The sequence below is a fragment of the Protopterus annectens genome, chromosome 1.part2, assembly GCF_019279795.1.
Source record: "Protopterus annectens isolate FY-2018-M chromosome 1.part2, PAN1.0, whole genome shotgun sequence".
Lineage (NCBI taxonomy): Eukaryota > Metazoa > Chordata > Ceratodontiformes > Protopteridae > Protopterus > Protopterus annectens.
In genome coordinates this window covers 176,872,616-176,882,021 of record NC_056727.1, presented here as the reverse complement: position 1 = coordinate 176,882,021, position 9,406 = coordinate 176,872,616, and the positions used below count along the sequence as shown (strand labels likewise).

Here is a 9,406-nt window from a genome sequence, read left to right as displayed (position 1 = left end):
TAGTAACCTCCTATGATCCTTTAACTATTTGGCCATTTTCCATTTCTTATAACTAAATTTATATGCTTGTGGCAAAACAAAGCTAAGGGCATCACTGCTCAAAAAAATACAACAATAATCTTTTGAAAAGGAAAACAATTGCTGCTATAAAAATAGTAAAACTCAATACTTGTTCTTTGCCTGTTCTATTTTCCACAGGACTAAACATACAATAGTGGAGCCTAAGGGAGTGAGTTCACCTCTTTTTCCAATATATGTTTCTCTTCATCCTTCTGTGTTTTAATTTGCGGACCAAAACATTAGCAGTTTATACATATTCAGAATACCTTTAAACACCTTTATTGCATTACAACTTGTGATACAGGTAAACTTACATTTAAACAAAAGTAAACAAACCATATTAAGTCCACGTTTGCAAACATTATACATCACATATATTCTTCTATACAATATAATCAATCCAGCATTGCATAAATTGTTCAGTTCTTCCCTTCTCTTAACCTCATTTCTCCCCAAAACATTTTCTGCATGTAATGTTCCCACAATTTGTGGCTCCTACCTTTTTTAAAGATCCCACTTCCTGTTCTTTTATCTCTGTTACAATATTCACTACTTCAAGTACAGTTGGTTTAGACTTTGATTTTGATTTTCTAGTAATTGCTTTTTTTTTTTTGGAGGCCACCAGAATTAAACTTAACAAGTCTTTAGTATGGCTAGGCAATTCAGATCCTGTATCCCAGCCATACTTCTCAATCTCTTAGCACAAAAAATCTGGACAAAGTGTGCAATATTGGGGGGACCAAGGCCCAAAAATAGGGACAAATTTCAAATATTGCTCTTATAACCTTAAAAAGTTGCTAGAATAACATGATTTGTGTTAGCATGCACTTTGTGAAGGTTATGAATTCTGAAACTCAAATGTATGTCATTATTTAGTGACTTATGTCAAAGGTGTTTGCAGTGTCCAGATAGGTAGTGTGGACAGACTGATCCTTATCCATGGCTGGAGGAACTCTTTCAAAGAAATCAGCCAGGTTAAGCAGAGAAGACATGACTTTTATGAACCAAAACTGAATAGGGTCAAAAGATTTCAATGTTTATAAGCTCAATTATGATGCAGCGTATAATTTTATATATCATACTAGTGATGAATATGGGTCTACAGATCCCAGGGTCTGTGATGGAAGAGGTCATCTGTTAATTTGAAGAAGAAATTTTGTGCAACAGGAAATCATCTTGCTGAGTGTGAGGATGAGAGTGGGAGTTTGCCAAGGCATATTCAAAGAAGAGAAGAGATGGGGTTAGCATAATGGTTTAAGTCTTTCATTATGGATACAAGGTACAAGGTTTGATTCTGACCTCTGGTTGTTGGCCACACTTGAAATAGTCTGCAAACTGATATTTACCTTTGAACCTATAAGGGATGTGGTAAAGATTAATCTTATGTGATGAACCCTGTTTTAATAAGTAAATTTGTTACTGATCGGGGGACTGCTCAGGAGAAAACATTAGTGACTGAACAGTTTACAACAGAAAGGTTAACAGGGGGGATATGAGTAAAGTACAGAAAGATGTCTGAAATTCTACAGATTGTCTTTAACTTGCACTATTTAATATTATTGGTATAGCAGGAATGTTTAGAAATATAATTACAGCTAGGGTGAGGGATGAGGGTCCCACCAAAAGGCTCAGCAGGTAATTTATCTACACCCTAAAAACTTTTCAACTGCTCATTCTCCCATGCAACAGTGAAGGCATAACTTCAGTAAAGGCAAGGTGAAGTGAAATTCAGCCTTTATAAATTTGCAGCAAACCTGTGAATGCAGTTTTATTGTTATTGTGCAGTTTTGTTACTATATAAATGTCTTACTAGGAGCAACCACATGACTATGGACCCAGCCATGTCATGTTTTTAATACATGTCATGAGATGTCTGTAAGGAGTCTTAGAAGCATTCAGCATCTAGATCAAAATGCATCACATTAACAAACCGGTGACATTAGCTTGCTCTAGACCAGATTTATCTGCTTGCTATTTTTTTCTCAAAACACATTTTATTTTATTTTTTTTCTAAACTGTGAGAAGGAAACCATATAGGAGAAAACATTAGTGACTGAACAGTTTACAGCAGAAAGGTTAACAGGGGAGAGAGAAATATGAGTAAAGCACAGAAAGATGTCTGAAATTTGCAGTTTAGTACAAAACTGCACAATAACAACAATTAGATCCAAACTGCTATTCAAAAAGACTACGAGAAATCACCTTAGCATAAATAAACTGTGCCTTTTTTTTTTTTTTTTTTTAACTCCAGGATTGAGGGGTCCTAGAAAGAGAAATTCTTTCATTTCTGTAAATGCCTTCTCTAAGTTTCTGTGACCTTGAGGTGAGAATATGTAAATAAAGGGTGGAGAAAAGTATAGTGACACCTTCTTTTGAATGCTGGGTGCTGTCTGCATGAAAATCTGCATTTGTTGAGTATTCCTGTTTAGATCTTGATTACTATATGTTAAAAAATATTTAAGCATGTATGTTTAGAGCTTGTGCATTTTTATTTGATATAGTAGACCCAAGGGAACAGTCTAGAAAGAAATGATATTTTCAAGCAGGCAATCAGCTGCTGAAATCCACACCAAATCATTTTACTTTTCAGGACACTTCACCCTAGTTGTCAAATTTGCTGTATTTTAACAGACAGCCCAACACAGTACTGTGAGTGAGTGCTTATTGGTTGGGGCAGCAATGTCATTACAGCATTCATATAATCATTTTAAAACTCAGATTAGAATCCATATAGCATTGTCATTAACTCAGTCCTGCCAAACCATATGGCTGCAGGGAAAGTCAAACAAACATCTCTTATTTGTTAATTGTACATGCATCTGCAGATTACGTCACACAAAAAACTTATTCTGAAAACATCAGTCCTGAATATCATTGGAAGTTACTAGGCTAATGGCCCTGGGGCCCTTACAAGCCTAGCCAAGTTAAACCTTTATACCCAAGAATGTCCGTTTTAAAGCAGACACTAAAATCAGCACCTATTGCCCCTGTCAAAGAGAGACGCAGGTGGAACCCCCAGGGTGAAATTCCGGTCACCCATTCAGTCATCCAAATTTTGCTTAAGTAGGGTCAACAAGGGGCTCTGTTTAACATGAATTGGAAGTCTGTTCCAAAGATGAGGCATCCTCTGGGAGACGTATCTATCCCTCTAGCAGGTTCTATTGATGTCGCATAACAGGTTAAGATCCTTAGAGAGAGTGACTCGTGCACCATTTGACTTGTGAATATGCAACATTTCCATTAAAGAAGGGTCAGAGATTGCCTTATATGCAAGACACAGGTCAACTCTGAGCAGTCTATATAACACAGAGTAAAATGACAGTGATTTCAGTCTATCTACACACGACAGATGCTGGAGGGCCTGAACCTTCTTTGTAAGAAACCTTTGTGGTCCCTCCAATTGCTGCAGGTGCTTGGAAAGGTACATATCAAAGGGAGCACTGTACTCAATTATAGGCCTGATGAGGGAAGAATACAGGAGGATTATAACCTCTTTTTTTCTGGAAGCAATGCCCTTACTTATGAGATGAGCAGTATAGAATGCCCTTCTTACTACTGTGGAGACATGGTGATTGAAGGTAAGGTTGCTTTCAACCTGTGTGACTACATCTCTCACCACTGAATATGTGCTTAGGGTATTGCTATTTATGTGGTAGTTTACAGGAACATCGCCCTTGCTGAAGGGGATGAAAATGCATGTTTTGCATTTAGTTTAAGACCATGACCTTGGCACCAATTATTAGTCAGTTTATGTCTCTCTTGCAGGATGCTGACATTGTTTGGGGACTCAGTGACTGCTCCCAGTTTGCAGTTATCTGCAAACATAGTCAGCCACAGACCTTTATTTTTTGCCTGGACTTAAGAGAAGTAGATTCCAAACAGCAGGGGTCCCAGGACCTATCCCTGTGGGACACTGCTGGTTACAGGTCTGCCAGAGGAGGTGGAGTCTCCTATTTTAACTGAATGAGCTTATCAGTGAAGCCTGAGTGGATGATTGTGTCGAAGGCCTTGGCCAAGTCTGGTAAGCTGTATGGACAGATTTACCCTCATCTAGGGCTTTGGTGACTGTCTTGAAGAAGTCCACCAAGTTTAACAAACATCATCTCCCCTTGACAAAGCTAAACTCGGTGGGATCAAGCATTTGGAGATTTCGCTCCATTGCCTTGCAGATAAGGCTGGTCAAGCTAATGGGTCTATAGTTCCTGGGGTCAGTGGATGTACTTCCTTTGTGGAAAGGGATGACGGTAGCTGTTTTCCATTTCTCTGGGACAAAGCCAGTACTTAGGCTGTGATTAAAGAGAGTACGCAGTAGTGTTGCTAACTCCTGTTTTAACCCATGTAGAACATAGCCTGTGATGTTATCTGGTCCCATACAGGCTGTATGTTTGGCCTCAAAGAAGGCATTTAAGATCTGCTCCTTTGAGATGCTAGGTGATGGACAGGTGGTATGGATGCTTAGGGGTATGTGTAGCGGAGACAGGGGAGTGAAACTTTCACTGAATCTGTCAGCCAGCAGGTTTGCTACATCCACAGGTTCTGTATATGTAGTACCATTGACTACAAGTTCAATGCAAATCTGGGACTTTCCTTTGAGGTTACAGATGTAACTAAAGAATGCCTTATGCTTGTCCTTAGTTTGGGAAGCTAATTTGGATTTGTACTTAGCTTTGGAAGACTTCACTAGGAGTCCTATTTGTTTGTTTAAGTTGAGGAGGGAGTGTTTCCTGCTTTGAGATTTTTCCCTCCTATTCTTAGAGAGCAATTTCTTTCTCTTACTGTACAGCCTGTTACTGGCAGATGTCCACCAGGCAGCTTTGTTCCTCCTTGAAGATCTTACTTCAGTCCTGTCAGGCACAGCAGTGTCAATACAATTGTATAAATGTTTGTATAATGCATTGGTGTATAACCCAGCACAGGTGTCCTTTTCATCTGTGAGGGCAGGGGCTATGAAGTTATTTATGCTGTCACGTAAGAGGCTATAATTGGACTTGGAAAAGTTTTTTATTCTAATTGCTGCTATGGGGGGGGGGGGTATGGTGTTATAGTTACTACTAACGAGATTGATTTGTGGTCAGACTGCACCAGGGAGGGCAATACACTGGGGGTGGTGGGGATGGTGCAACAGTCCCCCATGTTGGTGAGTATCAGTTCCAGGATATTTGAGCCCCTTGTAGAGGTATCAACCAGCTGATCCAGGGCACTGGAGTTAATGAAATCCAGGAACCTTTAGGCAAGTGAGTTAGAACATGTTTAATTTACCCAGTCAATGGAAGGGTAATTAAAGTTGCCCAAAACCAGGGTGTTAGGTTATATCTTGATTGACTCAAGTAGATCCAAGTAGGCTGAGTGGATGTCCTGATTCATGGCGGGGGTCCTATAGCTGGCAATGACTTGGAGAGGAGTCTTAACAACAGTCAATAGCACCTGAAGTAATTCCAGGGGAATTGTGCTGCATAACCAATCTAGACATGAATTTATTTTTAATATATAATGATGCACCACCTCCTTTAGTTCTCATGCCTCCAGTTTGTGGTCTGAACGTGTGGAAGTAGATGTAACCCGGTACAGCTGGGGTACTCTCAGCAGCCTTAAACCAGGTCTCTGTGACTGCACAAATGTCAGCATCTTCCAAGGTAAGGGATGCTTCCACTAAGTGCAGTTTCAGGTTTAGACTCCTAGCATTTATTAGCATAACCTTGAGGTTGCTTTTAGAGGGGTATCTTTATGTTGGGAATTTTTTTCTTGTGACATTGCCTAAAAAGGCACTATGGGTGTGGCAAGAGCCTTAGCCAGCAACTGAAATTCCAGGGGTGACAGGTACTGGACCCCCTTAGAATGACACCAGAAACTTAGCCAATTGCTGAAGCATTCATTACAGAACTTATACCTTAGTCAATGTTAGAAGCACAACTAAGACAATTTGGTCACCAGTATTTAGTATACAACAACAAAGATACAGCAGGGGGAAAGGATTTATTAAACATGATGTATTCAACAAAGATACAGCAGGGGAAAGGATTTATAAAACATGATGTATTCTTTGGGACTCCAACAACTTGCTCAACACATTTCACCTTTAGTTTTAACTTTGCTTTAACATTAAATTAATTAATTTTTGTTTAAAATGAATGGAAAAATAATGTTTGCTCACTCCCCTGTGCTTCGCTAAAGGCAAAGTGTAGTAAGAAAGTCTTTGTAATTTGTAGTAACTTCATGATTACAATGCTCTCATTACACACTTTTATTATTACATTAACATCTTATTAGAAGTATTTGCATAAGCAGGCTATGAACCTGCTGCATCCTGTGCTTGATTCCTGACATTAAATTGTACTGTCTAAAAAACAATTTATTTTCACCCACACACACACACACACACACACACACACACACACACACACACACACACACACACACACACACACACACACACACACACACACACACACACACACACACTGTCTGCCAATCATCAAACTACTCCTGGCCATTTGACCCATTTGTTCCTCATCATCAGGGCGATGGTCAATCATTAGGGACAACAGACAGACAAACAGCACAAGTGGTTTGATGTTTTCTGCATATGCCCTAGTGTTACCCATGCAGATGCTTGGCTAGCAGAATACAAAGGGGATGAGTAACGAACTGACCTTGGTGGCCATCCCTCATTTCCACAAAGGACAGTGCCAGCAAACAGCCCCGCCTCATTACTTCTAGAACAGGAGTTAGCTTTGCTTACCTTCAACACAGAAACTCTACCACTCTATGTGCTCCCTGTGCACCCACAACTCTCCTGTCCCCTGGAAGAGGCAAGCCCCTTCTCATCTCCCTCCCTCCCTGGCTTCTGTACTACTAGGGACACTATTTTAACCCCAGACACCTGGGTTGTACTAAGGGTTCCGTTCTTCTGTACCAGACAGCCAGGTTAGTGAGTCATAAAAACTGGTGTCTTTAACCAAGACAAATTATGGTTTCACTTAGAAATACTTGCCATATGACAGGTTCAGAAAAGTATACATTATTTTTAGGTAGATGATTGGCTGTAGGGTCCCCAAAGATGTGTTTTAAGGTAAAGAAACCTTACTATGTACTTTAACAAGTAGTCCATTTTTGTTCCTTGAGTGAAATCCCATTTAATGAAAATAGCATCTAGCTGCAAAATGAATTCATTTATTTGCATTTATTTCCCTAAAAAGTCTGTCTAGGTCCAGGTGACCCCTTTTCAGCTGAGGCCTGGGTAGAAAAGCTCCAGAGAATTTATCAATCTAGTACAATCAGCACACAGCTTAGCACTTTAATACAAAGATAAAAGTTGCTACTTACGACCTATGATACAAAGTGTGGTGTCAGAAGGTAGAGTTGTGTAAGAACTTGCCATTTGTCTGAATGAACCACTGTTCCTTTGGCTTCTACACCTTTGGTCTGGGGCACGCATATCCTGACAATTTTCACACCTAAATATCCCTTATGTACCGCTGTGCATTCTTGCACTTTAGGCATACATTGGACATACAGGACGAGAGGAAGATACCAATCTTTATTATGCTAGCTTGGGCAGGATCTTCCCCATAAGTAGTGAATGCTCCAACAGTGATTACTGATGGATATTAGCTTATTTATTGTAAGAGATTTATTACTTAAAATGGGGAATAAGATGTACACTTTGGTCAATTTTCTGCTATGTGCTTTAACTGGCATTACAGCACTCTGCCATGAGTGAGCACTACATTTGGTGGGTTGTACTTATACCACATCCTGTAGATTTGTTTTTGTTCTTTCTTCTTAAATTGTTTGCCTTACATTTTGCTTTATTGTTCTGTTTCTTGTGGCCTCAACATATTAGAAGTTTAAGACTTGATAGAGACAGTCCTGAAGCTTTGAATATCCTATAGGAAAAAAGTGACGTGCAAAACTCACTGTTATGCAGGAAGTCAACCACCCCGCACCCCAGCACCTCTGCTTCTATCCATCCATCTATCCGTACACTAACAATGAAATTCCTGCACCTTGGAGAAGGTGGAATTTTCCAAGATACAGCAAATAATACCTCACCATTTCAGGATTTGCACTAATGGGTCTAAAAATTACAACAGGATCCTCCCTTCTTGTAATTATCTAGTTCAAAAGTTTTTCACCTGTTTAGCACAGATGTAGCTGCTTAATTCTTCATAGCACAATACTTCCGCAGCAACCTTTCATTAATATAATTGCAGAAAAATGATCACACATTGTTAATTTCTTGTAGTTGCCCCTTTCTGTGATCTCCTGCCATCTTTGCTGTATCTCTTTTTCTTATCCTGTTCTGTGCCATGGTATTTTTTCTGGTATTTTTTCTGTTTTTTTTTTTTTTACCCTTAAATTTTGGATGCCTCCTCTGAAAAAGCATTGCTTTCATTACCCCTTCTGTTTACTTTCTGATATATGGTACTGTATTTATTAAAACATCTTTTAATGCACTTACTCCTCTATCACTCAGGATATTAAAAAAGTGCCCATTGAGCAGTAATCTTGCAAAACTGATTTTTGTTTTTAGACATATTCCTACTACTCCCAATTACCATACCAGTATTACTGTACAGAGACACATACTGTAGTCACGGCTGCATTCATAACCTACCAGTGACTTGTGTTGTTTCTTTTCATTACTCTAGGTAAGAGTAATCTCCAGTGAAGTACCTGAACCAGACAAGAAGTGAACATGTCCTCACCTTACCATCTTTTAAACTGCTGGATGAAATCCGTTCTGCTGTTACTAGCCACTGCACCAAGTCAAGTTCACTGAGCCCTTGCACACCATGGACATCTGAATATCTAGCTTTGTTTTATTCATTACAGTTAAAATTTCAAATAATAAAACTGCATTTTACAATAAAGAAATCAGTTTTATTGAAGGCAGGACTAAACTACATGAAATACTCTTATGAGATTGTACTTCTGTCTTATATCTGTTGGACTAGTTTTTAGGGAAACATTATTCTCTGATGCAATTGTTTTATCGTGTCCCTTTCACTCAACTGTTTCTATACATAAAAGTAAAATAGTCCTCCATTACTTCTAACAAGTTATGCATATGGTCACGTTATTTCAAGAGATCATGCTTAAGAGGTATTTTGTAAACAAATTAGAAGTTGTTACAGATGGCCATAATTGCCCTAAATAACTTCAGATGGCATATATACATTAATGCTGTCTTGCAAAATGTACCATGTTGCCAAACTAATATATCCAGTTGTAATCTTTTATGCTGATTCTAGAAAGAAGCATAGAAGCTTCAAAACATTTTGCCTTATATATGCATATGCATGTGTATGTTTGTGTATGTTTGCATGTGTGTGTGTGTGTGTGT

At 39.0% G+C, this 9,406-nt stretch overlaps 1 long non-coding RNA gene across 1 annotated transcript in view; it reads left to right on the top strand.

The window, feature by feature from the left end:
* The window catches only part of LOC122792457, a 20,051-nt gene extending 10,854 nt beyond the window's left edge, over positions 1-9,197 (top strand). Inside the window, exons 2-3 of the long non-coding RNA XR_006363309.1 lie at positions 5,291-5,294; positions 8,712-9,197. This is a non-coding gene — a long non-coding RNA (uncharacterized LOC122792457). The remainder of the gene's footprint in view (positions 1-5,290; positions 5,295-8,711) is intronic.
* The last annotated feature ends 209 nt before the right edge of the window (positions 9,198-9,406 follow it).